This window comes from Chiroxiphia lanceolata, chromosome Z (genome assembly GCF_009829145.1).
Source record: "Chiroxiphia lanceolata isolate bChiLan1 chromosome Z, bChiLan1.pri, whole genome shotgun sequence".
NCBI lineage: Eukaryota > Metazoa > Chordata > Aves > Passeriformes > Pipridae > Chiroxiphia > Chiroxiphia lanceolata.
The window spans coordinates 50,370,877-50,385,001 of NC_045671.1; the positions used below are offsets into that span (position 1 = coordinate 50,370,877).

At 37.4% G+C, this 14,125-nt stretch overlaps 1 protein-coding gene across 16 annotated transcripts in view; it reads right to left on the reverse strand.

The window, feature by feature from the left end:
* MEF2C (myocyte enhancer factor 2C) overlaps window positions 1–3,541 on the reverse strand; it is a 139,628-nt gene extending 136,087 nt beyond the window's left edge. For 7 of the 16 annotated variants that reach the window (XM_032676817.1, XM_032676811.1, XM_032676812.1 and 4 more), the window contains exon 1: window positions 3,362–3,539. The gene's annotated coding sequence lies outside the window, so the exon portion shown is untranslated. Of the gene's footprint in view, window positions 1–3,361 lie in introns of all 16 variants that reach the window. The other 9 variants (XM_032676819.1, XM_032676821.1, XM_032676826.1 and 6 more) reach the window with 4 other exon arrangements.
* Window positions 3,542–14,125: the final 10,584 nt, after the last annotated feature.

A 14,125-nucleotide genomic window follows, 5' to 3' on the forward strand; every position in this document is an offset into this window, starting at 1 on the left:
AAGGAACAAACTCCATATCTGACAATGCAATAAACTGTCCGTACTTTAATTGGAGAAGATAATTCTATTAACAGTTTGTATACCTATACACTGTGACAAGGGGTATATTTTGAGACCTTCCTTGTTTGTGGTGAATGTACAGTGCAACAGCATTTTTAAAATGGGATAGGAAGGAGGAGCTGTGAGCAGTCATGGGGAGTGGTGTGTGAATGCTGGGGGTGTCTTCACTTGGGAATGGGCCACAGTGGGGTGCAGGCGTGGGGCGTGGCTTCAGAGCCATTCTTTGTAGCCACCAGAACAGCTCAGGGGCATTGAAACCCCCAAGAAAGGCAATGGTTCCATACGTGGCTGCACACTGGCAAGGTGAAGAATTCTCCATTGCTTCCTAACGTGGCCTCATCCTTTGATTTCCAGGGAGGCTATCTCAAACTAATAACCAATGAATGACTGAACAAAAACATTACTTAATGAAAGCCCATGAAGAAAGCTATATATTTTGTATAATAAGAATATTGCTTACTGTACCAAGGGGAAAATAATTACAAATTTAAAGTGTATATATGTATTCTTTAATATATGTTTGTGTATGTGTGTGTGTGTGTGTGTATATGGACATACACACACTTAATATATGTAGATATATAATATATATATTTGCTTATACACTTTATAATAGAAATATAAAATGGAAAATTTGTATGTTTTAAGTGCTCTTGTATGAAGCAATGATTAAGGCAATTCATCTTACTTTCCGCCCTAGATTTTTATCATGCATCTCGTCTTCTTATCTAACTTTTATATGCAACTTCATTGCCTTTGGTGGAAAACGTCTAGTTTTCACCAGCATAAGTGAAAGGAGAAGGCATGAGATGCTTTCAAAATACCATATAACACCATACGAAAAGCTGTGAATTAACTTTTGAAGAACACAACCCAGAGCCGCTAAATTGTGATTTTTGCCAAAACTCTGTGCTTAAATCTCATTTTTTATTTACATGCACTATGGCATAACTAATATAGATGTCTTCCTGACACTAAAGCTTGGATTAATTGGAAAAGACAAACATGTGGTTGAAAGCTGAGCTACACTGTAGCTCTTCAAAATAAAAAAAGATAAAAAGATAGTTGTAGAATAAATTGCCATAGTTTACAAAACAGAAAACAGAGATTATGGTTAATGGGGAATAGTTGGTACAAAAATAAAGGAGTGTACCAGCCATTTTAGGGCTAATTCTATTTCTAGCTGAAATAATTATAAAGTTTCAGTGAATTAAATAATGTTTTCCTATTTTTTAATCTGTCACTATTTCATTAATAGAAATATTGTAGAATTTCACTTAATATGGTGAAGTCTGTTGATGACAAAAATAAAAACCAGAAAGACCTATAAAGGTCACGCACTTAAATTTAATGGTATAAATTATCTAGTGAGTAAGTAATCTCCAGATTTTGAAACATTAAACAATCTTTTACTAGAAAAGCAAAACGTCTTATACTGAACTTTCATTTTACAAAATACTCTTTTCCCTAAATGCAGTGAAATACAGACTAACTTAACTGGAATTTTAAGCAATTATCCAGAAGGTTGTTACATTAATTACTGATTCCGAGCCTTTACAATCAATACAGTAAAATGCTGATGAACCTACACTGTACAGAACTAAAGGCTCTAAAACAATGTTTTTCATGATTAGGGTGGCATGTGCAATGTCTAGTTAACTCCAGGAACTGCCATTCCTGTTTACTGACTTTGGATTTAACAGTGCTTGGTTTTAATGGCTGTTTAGGGGATTTCATTTCCATACGTTACAAACGTTATGTGTGTAACAGCAGAGTTTTACAGGCATTGCTCAGTTTAAAGGCAGTTCTAGTTTTGGGGGTTCTACATTTCATACTCCATCTGAAAAAGTATATTTCATATTTAGAGGTTTACTTTGCGTTTTGACTAGTAATGTTTTATTCTGCTGGCCTTTTATTCTCACCTATGGTAGGATATCTTTGCAGCAAACAAAATTGTGATTATTTTCATGTTGCACATTTCAGAAACAAAAATAATATCTTCTGCAGTTTTCTGTCTCTCCAAATGAAGAAAATTGATTATTTTCGGATTATGTCTGATCTACCTCTACCGAGGTAGGAGTTCCCCACATCAAGCAGCCTAGCAGAAACAAAATCAAAGATCAGGGAACTTTAAAAGGACATTATTATTTAGGTATTACTATTCAATCTATCTATTGCTGATAAAGAATTTATTTTCACGTGTAGACAATAGCAACTTCAGAAACAATCTAACTGTATATTGACACATGATTCCTTTTTCTCCCCCATTAGTGTCTTCTATGGTGTGCAGTGAATTGTGAATATGGAATCTGTTTACTGAAAAAGATTCGTATGGTCGAGTTTTCTGTCTGTTTACTCTTTTAAATAAATGTTTTCAATTTAACACAACAATTCGTAATGAATACTGTGAAACAAAGTTAAAAGAATGAGTTCCTGAAATAGAACTCATAATAAAAATGCTCTTCTATCCTCCAAATATTTACTTTAACATGTGGTCACACTTTCTCGCATTTCCACATTAATTGAAATCTTTTTGTTCTAGAAAAAAAAAATCTCTTTTTTTCCCATTGTCTAGTTTCTAAGTTCTTATGCAAATTAAAGAATACACACATAATTTGTATATTTTAAGGCATAATTTGGGCTTTTAAAATAAGGAAATATGTAAATTCATAATATCTTTAAAGAGGACTGTGTCAAGCAGTGCTCTTATGTAGCCTCTGTTTCATAATTTACATTTTCACTTTAGTGTAAGGCAACAGTTTTGTGTGATAATCTTTTGATTATCGAGTCTTGTAAAAAGCTCTAAACATTGTTAATTTAGTTGATGTTCAAAAGGAGTTTCTAAGGCCCAGAATTGTCTGCTGAAGCTCCAAAGACCATGAGCAGTCTACAGACAACATATCCTTTTGATTTATTTGGAAGTTACCAGGATAACTAATTTATTTTAAAGGAGGCATATGGGGGGCACAGAGTACACCCCTAGCCAGCACTGTCTGGCTTCTGCTGTTTCTACATGTAATTCTCTATGTTCTTTCCATTCAGAATCATAGAAAATGTTTGAAAGAAACTGACTATAAATATCCAGTCAGTTTCAAGAAACTTTTCTTGGCAACAGAAGCTAAAATCAAACACCGTATCAAATAAAAGACAAAGCAGGCTACAAAATTTATCTGCTTTCTCAAGAAGAACTCTTTGTGAGTGTAACCACAAGCCCAGAGCTGAATCACTCAGGGCTGTGACAAGCAGAACACTCCAACGACATAATAATTATTTTTTAATTGTTTTCTTGATTAAAACTCACCAGTGCCCTTCTTCTGCTTCTCCAGGAAGTTGTACCCGTCAGCACCTGCTGAGGGCTTCGTTGATGAAACTGGCAGGTAAAAAAATTCCTGTAGAATAAAGCCAGACCAGCTGGCTTTGAAGAGAAGCCCCCCAGTTTGGGTTGTGTTTGCCTCACTCACCCTCTGCTCTGCAGACCAAGGCTTTTTGTCCTTTGGAAGTTGACCTGTAGGCTGCATGATGCGGGTGCACAAGTGTCTGGCAGGCCAAGGTGCACCTGCTTCTGTCACTCCCGAGTAAATTTAGCTGTAAAAGGTATCACTGACAAGCAGACCTTTGTCAGTGCTGGCAAATGAACACAGCATTGCCATCCCTCTTCAAAAGTACACTGCGAGTTCAAATGGAAAATATCAACTTGGTTATCTTATCCAGAAATCACTTCAAGAAGAACGAAGGCCAGATGGCCTTGTACATGGCAAAAAACTTTCCTCCTTTACATAGATGTTAAAATTACAGTATTCCAGGAATAATCTCTGAAGAAGATGAGGTTTTGTTCTATTAATTGTGGCTGGAAGGAAACTTTTTTTAAATGGGAACACAGCACACACACAAATTTCAGTTCATGTTATTAAATTGTGTTAAGCATTGAATTTTATTGCCTTTCTTTTCACTCACTCATTGTGCTTTTTTATCCAAAGAAATATTAGAAGACTGAAACATCTCAAATAGAAGGTATTCCTAAAATTAGAAAGCATGCAGTGTTGAGAGGCTGGATGTCAAAATTACATGTTCATAGCACTTATGCAGTGGTAATCTAGGAACCATCTACTTTTAAAATGGGAGCTAAAGTAAATGGAGACTCTTCTGAGAGAAGCAATCAAAACTTGGTGTTCTTGTCCTTACTGGATTAAGGTGAGGGTATTTATAATTTATATGTGCCCCTTGCCTTTTTTTTTTTTCCCCCCCTTCCTGGAAGTAGCTTCTGGTAATTGAAATAGAAAGATGTAATTTGCATCAGTGTGTCATCTCACAGAGTTAAAAAAAGAGTCACCAACATAGGTTTACTGGGATTGGTAGCAGCATACCTAGATACTCCATTTTCTACTTGAAAACTATACCATAAACTCAAACGACTTTAAGGAAAAAAATTTCCAAAGTGTGTACTTTGCTAGAATATGCTGTTTAAAAGGATCAAAATGTTCCTTCTGAAAAAATGATGAGAAAAACTGTGGGTCAGGAGCTCTTTGTAAGATAAATAAGGTTCCTATTTACTTACTTGTATAAACAACCACTCATCAAGCTGTATGTCTCTGCAGGGGCACCTTTTCAGATAGAAACATGGACCTTATTGGCATCATCCTGTATCCATGGAAACGTTTTAAGTACCTCTCTCTCAATATGTACTTCTCTTATTCAGGATTTAAGAGCTGAGTACCGAATAAGTAAGTGTTTTTATTATTTCCTTTGTGGAAGCTTGGTTCTTGGGGTTCATATCTGTCAAAATAGAGATCTTGCACTTTCATCATATTTGATAAAACCAAGTGTTTCATTTTAAGCCCCTATCGGCTCTTATTCTGATATTAAAATTCATGTTCTGAAAGTCCTAATGAATGAAAATTCTGAAGCTTTTCATTGTCCATTACTGTTTGAAAAACAATGATCGTAGTTCACATTACCATTAGACTTAGTTGCTGTTCTAATTGCATTAAACTAGTCTGGTTTTCTGTATTTCTGAAAAAAGAAATAGGAAAAATTAATAAGAAAATAGAATATTTTTTCTTGGCAACAGCCACACCCACCTATGTCACTGTTTAGTGGGTCACAGAAGTTAAGAGCTTAACAATGTTCTTGAAACTGAACCAAAAGACTGAAAATAAAGGAGGTGCTTTCGCACAGAAATAAGTGGAAAGCAAAATAATAATTTTCCTATTAAGATGTGTGCCCCAAGACTTAGGTAAAATATCAAAGCATAGAGCTAAGAGAAACAGGAGATTTTATGTCTCCATATTCCCATGCAGAGAAAGAAACTCAGAAAAAGATCTACCTTTGTTTTAAAAACTGTCATTCTGAACAAGGTCCTTTGCAGAACAAATGTAGTTATTTCAATGTTACCTTGGCTCAAATTCAAAACTCTCTTGGAATTCCACCCATTAATTGATACAACTGATGCACGCTTTCAATGTATCTTGATTTAAAATGTATGAAAATGAGTTTTTGCTATCCATTATTTAATATCCTGTATATGTTTTCTAAAAATCCTCTCTTAACTTTGTTTATAGAAAACATTTTCTTCACCTGAGCCAGACTGTAACACTAAAATACCTTGCTAATTACAACTGCTATCAGAAAAACATATTTCTGTCTGGAAAGATCCAGTAGTTCTCACTGAAATCCAACTGGTTTAGAGTCTTGATTGGCTAAGTTGATATGTCTTCATATTATTTTAATTTACCTCTGTTACTGTTTTTATTTGCCACATGGTCTCCACAGCGCAGTCCCTGCTGAGTGCAGATGGCAGAAGTGATCTCTCCACTGATTTGGCTGGAACAGTCTTTGTATAGAAACTCTGTACAACTTTGCTGTATGATAAAAGTTGTTACCTTTTCACATGCCAGATTCTCTGTACCAGGTTTATACTTTTATTTATGTATATGTGTTTACAAATGTGTAAAGGTTTCATTTAGGAAGTATGTTTGTGGTGTGGACCGGTTGAAGCTGCCGGACCTCCTGTGAAATCCTCAGTGTGTAATCTGCCTGTGAACTGGCCCATTTTGCTCTGCAGATTGCCACATGTTTGCTCTCAAGAACTTTTACTCTGAGCCAACTAAGCATATCGGAGAGGTGAAACTTTCAGCCTTCAGAGAAGGAAGCAGTACACATGACAATTTTTTCTTTTCCTTTCATCGTGTGCCTGACCTTGCTACAAGGTTGCTGGGGTACTAAATGGGGTAGTAGAAAGAGAGCCTGGTTGCAGCTCAGCCCTCTCAGCCTGATGTAGACAAGGAAGCTCTGACCTTGTTCATCATCCTGAACAAATAAAATTTCAGTTACATACTTGAATGGCAGGATTGCTCAGGTGCACTGCAAAATACAGTGAAGGCTGGCTTTGACCCTGGTATGCCGAAATGGGTAGGAGCATGCCCTGTTGCCTCTGTGTAACTGGCAAAAATCCAATTCTTCCTAGCCACAGACCTTGGGGAAGGAAAGGGATGAGGAAAATTGGAAGTGGTATCACTTGGGCACATAAATCTAAGTAATATGTTCTCAGCTTTATGATTTTTAGCTTTTTAATCCAAGATGTCTTTTTTTCCTAGCATTTGTTAAAGAATCACTTCCAAAATGCTAGAAAGTCAGCCTGAGCATATTGCAGATAAAATCTGTCTCCTTTCTCCATCACGTAAAATAGAGATACAACATTTGGCCTATATTCAGTTTTTCAGGTGCTAAAAAGCTATGACAAAATTGCACAGATCGTATGATAATGGACATATTATACAACTCTAGATCATCATATGCCTAGCTTATTATTACTATTTTAGTTTTCCACAGATCAGTTTCTAGCATCATCAACTTAGATGTATTTTGGAAAAATGAAAGCTCACTGAATGCTTTTTTGAATTTATGCATCAAATACAAATAAGTGGTAAAAAAAAAAGGAAAAAATTAAGAATATGGCAAAGGAGTAGGTAGCATTGCTGTGAAAAGAAGCATGAGCTAAGTTGTGTGAAGGCTTTTAAGGATCATCCGCAAACTAAAATGTAGACACAGTATTCTCCAAGGAGCACCTCCTATTATTTTGGAGTCATCAGAGCAAAAACAGGCCTTAAATGCTGACCCTTCCATTCTTGAAACATATCAGTTGAAAAGGACGGATAAAGAAATCTGACTGACTAAAAAGCAACTACATTTGAAGAACTCATACACAACAAAAGTGACTAAAATATGGGCTTGAAAATGGGTGGAAAACATGAAATGCCGAAAATGCTGAAAACACAGAATCTGCTTCCAGTGGTAGGAGCAGAGATTTGCTGGGAGGGAAGTACACAGTCACAACAGTGAAGTGATGGAGTGTGAAACTCCCCTTTCATAAATTTAATCAAATAGATGCAATACAGCACTAAATATACATGCGTGAAGTTGCATGTGGCCCCCCTGTATGACTGTGCAGAGTCCAAAACCGGAAAGGATGTACATATAAATTTGGCAAATGAGAGGGAGGGCAATGTTATGTAAGTTTTCCTAAGAGAGAAGAGGACCTGAGATTTTTTTTCCTCAAGAAAAAGTAAATTGAAAGGCATACAGACAGTAGAGGTGTTGTAGGGAAGGGTGAGTTTAGCTGCAGCACTCTGAACCATTTTGTGAAAAGGATGTTGGGCAGGGTTAAGGTAGATAAGGTGAGGTGTCTGTCCATTTAAATGGCTGTTAGCAGTGGTGGGGAGCAAAAATTCAAAGTGGATGAATTTTAGGAAAAAAGTTACACAATAAAATTTTGGAATTATGGAGGTCCTTAACCTTAGAAGAAGAATGGAGTAAATACAGAGTGAGAGAGGAGGTAGTGAAAGAGACAGAGGGAAGAGGTGGTGTTTAATAATTCTGTTTGTGGCAGAGGCTGTTTGTGGGCAGAGGCAGATGCATGCTGTGTAGCAGAAACAGTCATATTTGACATAAATGCAGCTAAAGTCAGGGGAAAGGAAAATCACAGAATCATAGAATTCCAAGTTGGAAGGGATATCAAGGATCATCTGGCCCAACCTTTCTTGAAAAAAAACATGTCTATGAGGTGGGGGAAAAAAGAAAACTTTGAAACATGCTTCTCCACTTTTTCCGCTTTTTATGTCCTAAAATGAAAGCAACTTTTCAGAAAGGAAAATTAAAAGCACTGAAGGGGAAGTGTGGATGGGTGAGTGAGAGAGAAGAATCTGACCTTGCAGTGAGTTACTGGTTCCGCTGAAATGCTGTACCTGAGAGACCTGTACGTGTACCTACACAAGGACCTTGAATGCCCCTACTTGTATATTTTCTTTAAAAGATTTAAAAGAAACTATGGGGAGAAGTTACTACTGTAGGCAGAGGAAGTACTTTCTGACACGTGCAGGAACACTGGGTAGCCAGTGTGCTTGTGTGATTTAATATGCAAAGCATACAGAGACAATAAGAGATGAGATCGCATTATAGGGCCCAAACTTGGCGTCTCATGCAGAGAAGCCTCTGTGCAGGTTACAGTGCTGCCTCAGCCACACTTGGTTCACATGCAGGTGTTAGGTGACAGGCTGACGCCATAAGAAGGCTTGTTCCAGGAACTACAAATACCTAACTCACATCAAACCTTCCTTATTAGACTCTCTCATAGTTAAAATAAAAAAACCCCACAACAGTTCTGAGATAGATGTGACTGCATCTATATCACTGGATTGAAAGCAGTGTGAGCAGCTGCAGTCTGGGGGAACTCACGTACATATATGCCATTAATTTAATGTACTGTAGGATTCTGTCAACAGAGGAAAGAGAAGAGAGCTTCCCCACGAATGTTTACTGCAGAACAGTTACACTGATTATAAATTACTTTAAAGTAATGAATTAATAGTGACCTTCTGTGCTGAAGTATGATGTTACAGATTGATATGCTGTTTTGTATAACTGTTTCACGTAGTCATTACCAGTATAGTTGCCCAAGAATTGAGACATAAATATGATAGTGATTCATAGACAGTAAAAGCAAACTGAAAACCTCAAAATGTCACAAGCTTTTAGAGGTAAAACATTTTAGTGCAAATCAGCAATATGGTGTATTGTCAAATTAATTATTTGAAAAGGAGTATTTATAATAAACATTGGAAAGGATCAGTGGAATAAGGGGTTTCATTAAGCATTCCCAGTTTCATGTAAGAATTATTCAACTAGTCTTCCTACAAACCATTTTTCATATTTTGCTGTTGTCTCCCAAATTCATGCAAGCTTCAGTTTTAAAAATATGTTCTGTTCAATAAATAAATGATTTATTTTGCATTTGACCTTGTGACTACTAGATGCTTACTAATAAACCAGTAAATGGGTGTCCTTCTTGTTTAGGGTTTTCATACTATATGAATAGTTAATTTGAAGTCTGTTATTTTAGGTAGTTTTCGTACCACAGACATAGACACGGTTGCCTAACATTTCTCATTAAGATTTTTCATTGTTTGTGTGTTGTCAAATTTCAACCATTACAATTTAATATTTAATTAATTTTACCCCATTTTGGGGTATGTACCTTATGCTGGATTTTCTATAATGAATCAGCAGTAAATTGAAATGAACAGGAGAGTGATATTCTAGATAATGTATGTTAAAAAAACATGTGAAGTTGTTTCACTGGTAATCAGTAACACCTACAGATTTTAGAATAATGGAAGAAATTCAGGGATAGTCTTGGGAACATACCTGCTGCCTGCTCAAATAGTATGTGTGCCAAGGAGAAGTTTGCCAGGAGAATACCAGGTTGTGTATGCTTGTATGAGACTTCAGTCGGAAATCTGGCACCAAGGAGGGGAAGTGATTAAAAGCTGTTGTCATGCCTGTATACATAGAGCCAACTTGCTTAGAGCTGCATGGCAACTAATTCTGATATTTGTGGTATTTTAAGCACTGGACTTAATATTATCACACAATCCGAGCATTACTAGGATGCACACTAAACTGTGTAAGTTTTGCATTGTGTATGGGCACATGTGCTGGCTGCTGGCTGCTCCCTGTCTGCTTGGTCACAATTTCTAGTATAAAAGAATGAATACACAGGTTGTTCTTTCTCCCTTTACTCCTTTTTCCTGTTCCTTGAAATGATACAGGGAGCTAAACTCACCTTGACTTCCTCTCTTTGTCCCACCCTCCCACTCTTAGTTTGGCAGCAAGCATTATCCGGTGTTCCAAAGTAGTAGGCAGAAAAATTTCTAGTAGATTCAAATATTCTGAAGAATTGAGTTTTACTGTAGCCACTTGTAGTACAAAAAATGCAATTCTAATCCTCTGTTGTTTTTGGCATTGATGTACCATATTCATTGAAAATGAAACAAAACTGCTGCCTCTAAGAGCCACTGATTTGAACAATTATCCAAAATCAGATTATAATAAATGGCAGTCTTAGGAATTTTGATTAACCTCTAAATAAGTGTTAAATAAATGTTACTTTGGAAAAACCCTGTCAAATGCATTAATGATAAGTTGTGAAGTAGTAGTAATTGCAGACATGGCATTATAGATAACGTAGTTAATTGATACCACTCTCAAACATGTATAGCACATCAGCTGCCATGAAACTGGAGTGATTATAATAGTGTATAAATTTACAACAGTGGAAATACATCAGATAAGATGTATAAATCGGAAATTTACAGTGCTTACTGTGATCAACTTCGTAAGTTGATGACTTCATTTTGGGTGAATATTGCTTGGCCATTAACTCTTCCAGCTTTTTGATGAGCTGCTCTAACTAGATTTTAAGGACATTTCATATGGTCCAGATGAAGACTGTAATTAGTCCAGACAGTCTGCACAAGGTGAAGTAATCAGACAGGTCCGGAGATCACCCTGAGAACACAGTCAGGACCAGCAGGAGGTGGACCAGGGACAGGGCTTGAGACAAGGTTACAGCATGGCTCATTAGCCCATCCAGGCAGCCGGGCAAAGGTGGGACTGGTGATAAAGCAGGGGGCAGTTTGAACAGGACACAGCTACCCACTGTGGAGTCTGGTGTCTATCCAGAGACTACTGCTCTTGAAACAACTAATTAAGACCTGTACTGAACTTAAAGGGAGTTCCTGGGTCTGGGAGCATGGGTGAAGGAGAGGCTTATCAGGGTATAACAGCCTGTCAGGGCAATCAGAGCCTTGACAGCTTCTTCCTTTCTCTTTCCCATATTAATGCTTGCAGACATAGGATTCACTAAATGCATCTGCCTAACTCACCTTTCCTCATGGTGGTCCTATAGAATGATGTGCTTTGGATGAGTTCAGGTTGAGACTACAAATGGAAGTGGAAAACATCCTCATCTTGCATGTGTGCTCATAGAAATGCAGTATAGGCCATACATGCAGACTCCAGGGTGTTTTGCTGAGGTTTTTTTTTGAGAGAGGAAGGACACATATTTGATGAGGTGTTCTCAGTTCATCTTGTTTCAAGCTTGGCTGTAACCCTTATCAACAAACTAGGAGAAAATATGATGTGTGCTGATGATATTACTGCACAGCTCCATTGGGCTGCAGGGGAGTTTTCTTCAACAAGATGAAGATGTCAGCAGAGTGAAGAACTGGGGCATGTGTAGAGGACAGCCTGCACCAGCCAATTCATCATCTCCCAGTACATGAGTCCAGGTGACAGTGTTAATTTTGGGGGAAACTGGTTTTGTCCTACCATAGATAAAACAACAAATGAATAACAAAAAAGAAGAAAAACTGCAAAGGGCTGTGTTTCTGATGTCATCAATGGTAGAAGGAGGGTGCCACCTCCCAGAACAGGGCATAAAAAAGTGACTCTTCACATGGGAAACTTCTATACCTGCAGCTGATCTTCCCATATGTGGAGAGTGGTGTAATTCCATTGTCAGAAAAACCCGTTTTTCATGACCTGTGTAAAATGCTGCTTGGCTGGGAGCCTTCTGACCTACAGAGACATGAGTAGACATTTGATATGCCTGAAATGGACCTTCTGCTCCTGATCACCTTACCCCTCAGCACAAAAGTCACAATTTCTGTATCTCAGACAGGCCAATCACTTGATATGACTCCTAGTACAGAGTAATGATGACAGGAAGAGGAGAGGAAAACTCCCTAGTAAAAATTAGATCTGCTGGGTATGGCTTGGGCACACTTGCTTTTCTCACAAATGAGTTAGGGATGACAGAGTGATGGATTTGACCCACCTGTTCTGCAAATACAAACCTGGAGACGTATAAGCATCATTATGAAAGCTTCAGGGCTCCATTCTCTATAACAGAAATCACAGGTTATGAAGTGTCATAGGACATCCTTTTGAGGACAGAAATAACTTCAGCTTAGTTTCCTCCTGTAATCATTCCAGGCAATGGCTATGGATGTAGCTGCTTGAGAAAGGGAGTTGGAATGCTGCTGGGAAAATAAAGCTGAGACTAAAACCTCAGGCTTACAGAATACACTTTACAAATGATGGTTTTTGGGGCAGAATTTGCAGGTTTGATGCAATTATTTTACTGGATGATTCTGACAACTTAAGACTTACTTGCAGTCTAAATCCATGAGATCAACTTGTGACTCTAGTTAGCAATAGCTCTTTTCCCTTTTCAAATGAAAATTAATAGTCTTGAAAATGCCACCATTCTGGTAAGGGTAAGACACCACTGTTCAGCCCATAAGTATAGTCAAAACAGTGTGAAATGAGCTCAAATCCCATATTTTCTCTATGTTGCCTTGAATGAGTTTTTACCAACTCTGTATAAAAGCAGTTCATAATTGCAAATAGGTTTTTTTGTTGTTGATTGTTTGGTTTTGGTTCTGTTTTGCTTTGTGTTTTTTTGTTTGTTCGTTTGTTTTGTTTTGTTTGGGGGTTTTTGTTTGGTTTTGTTGTTGTTGTTTTCTTTTAAGTAACATTATGGATTTATTTAGGTAAAAGTTATCTTGCTTCTGACCCCACTTGAAAGAAGAGCAAAGCCAGAGCTGTTCTATGACTTCTGATGTGTTCTTACCACTTACGTCAATTATAGGAATTTGTTTTCCAGTATTAAATCCAGAATGAAAGCCTACTTCACAGTGAATGAAGTATTCAGCCTTAAATGCTAAAAACAATTTTAAGATGAAGATTTCCTTGTGAGAGTTGTCCAAGGTTTCATTTTATGACTTCTTCCTATAGCTGTGGCTACATAAATCAGGCCAGAAGCATACCTTTTTACATAGTTGTGCTAGGGGAATGGGGTGGGAACTTCACCTTGCTAAGGGAAGGATTGTACCCTGTCAAGAATCAAATCTCTCTCTCATTCATAACTTCTTTTTCAAGTTTGATGAGTAATAATTTCTGTCCTAATAACAGAACATAGGGAAATGCCCCTCATTGATGAACTGTGGGTTTTATATCTTACTGAGAAGTAAACTCGAGGAATCAGTCAATCAGAGAACTGTAGAATGGTTTGGTTTGAATGGGATCTTAAAGATCATCTCATTCCAACACCCTACCATGGGCAGGGACAACTTCCACTAGACCGTGTTGCTCCAAGCCCTGCCCAGCCTGACCTTGAACACTTCCAAGGATAGGTTATCCTCAGAGCAAAGGTGTTTTTTAGTTTTTTTGGTTTTGTGAGGACAAAGATAAGGCTTCTTATCTCTTCGGGAATGCTTGAACATAACATTGCTAATAGGAAGCATTTTACACAATTCCAGATATATATTTTTCCAGTCATTTTCTATGCACCAACCCGAAGCCAATGCAATGGGCATCACTCCCACTGAACAGACACTAATTTACACCAGCTGAGGTCCTGGATCTTATGTTACTTTTATATTCATACACCAGAGCCTGGGAAATGTCAATAAAGTGCACAGGCTTTGAAATGGATAAGATATATGAACATAACGTAACTATTTTACATGAGGACTTGGATCGGAACTGTTACTTTTGGCTGGCATGCTATGATGTTTTTTTTTTTTACGACCCTATCTTATGCTGCGGCTCACTTGACCTAAATTCTGTTACAGCTTTCTGTTGCAAAAGATTGAGATTTCAGGCACTGCTGCAAGTAAGTTAAAAAAAAATAAAGTCTTTCCCAAAAAATGATACCATGAATTCA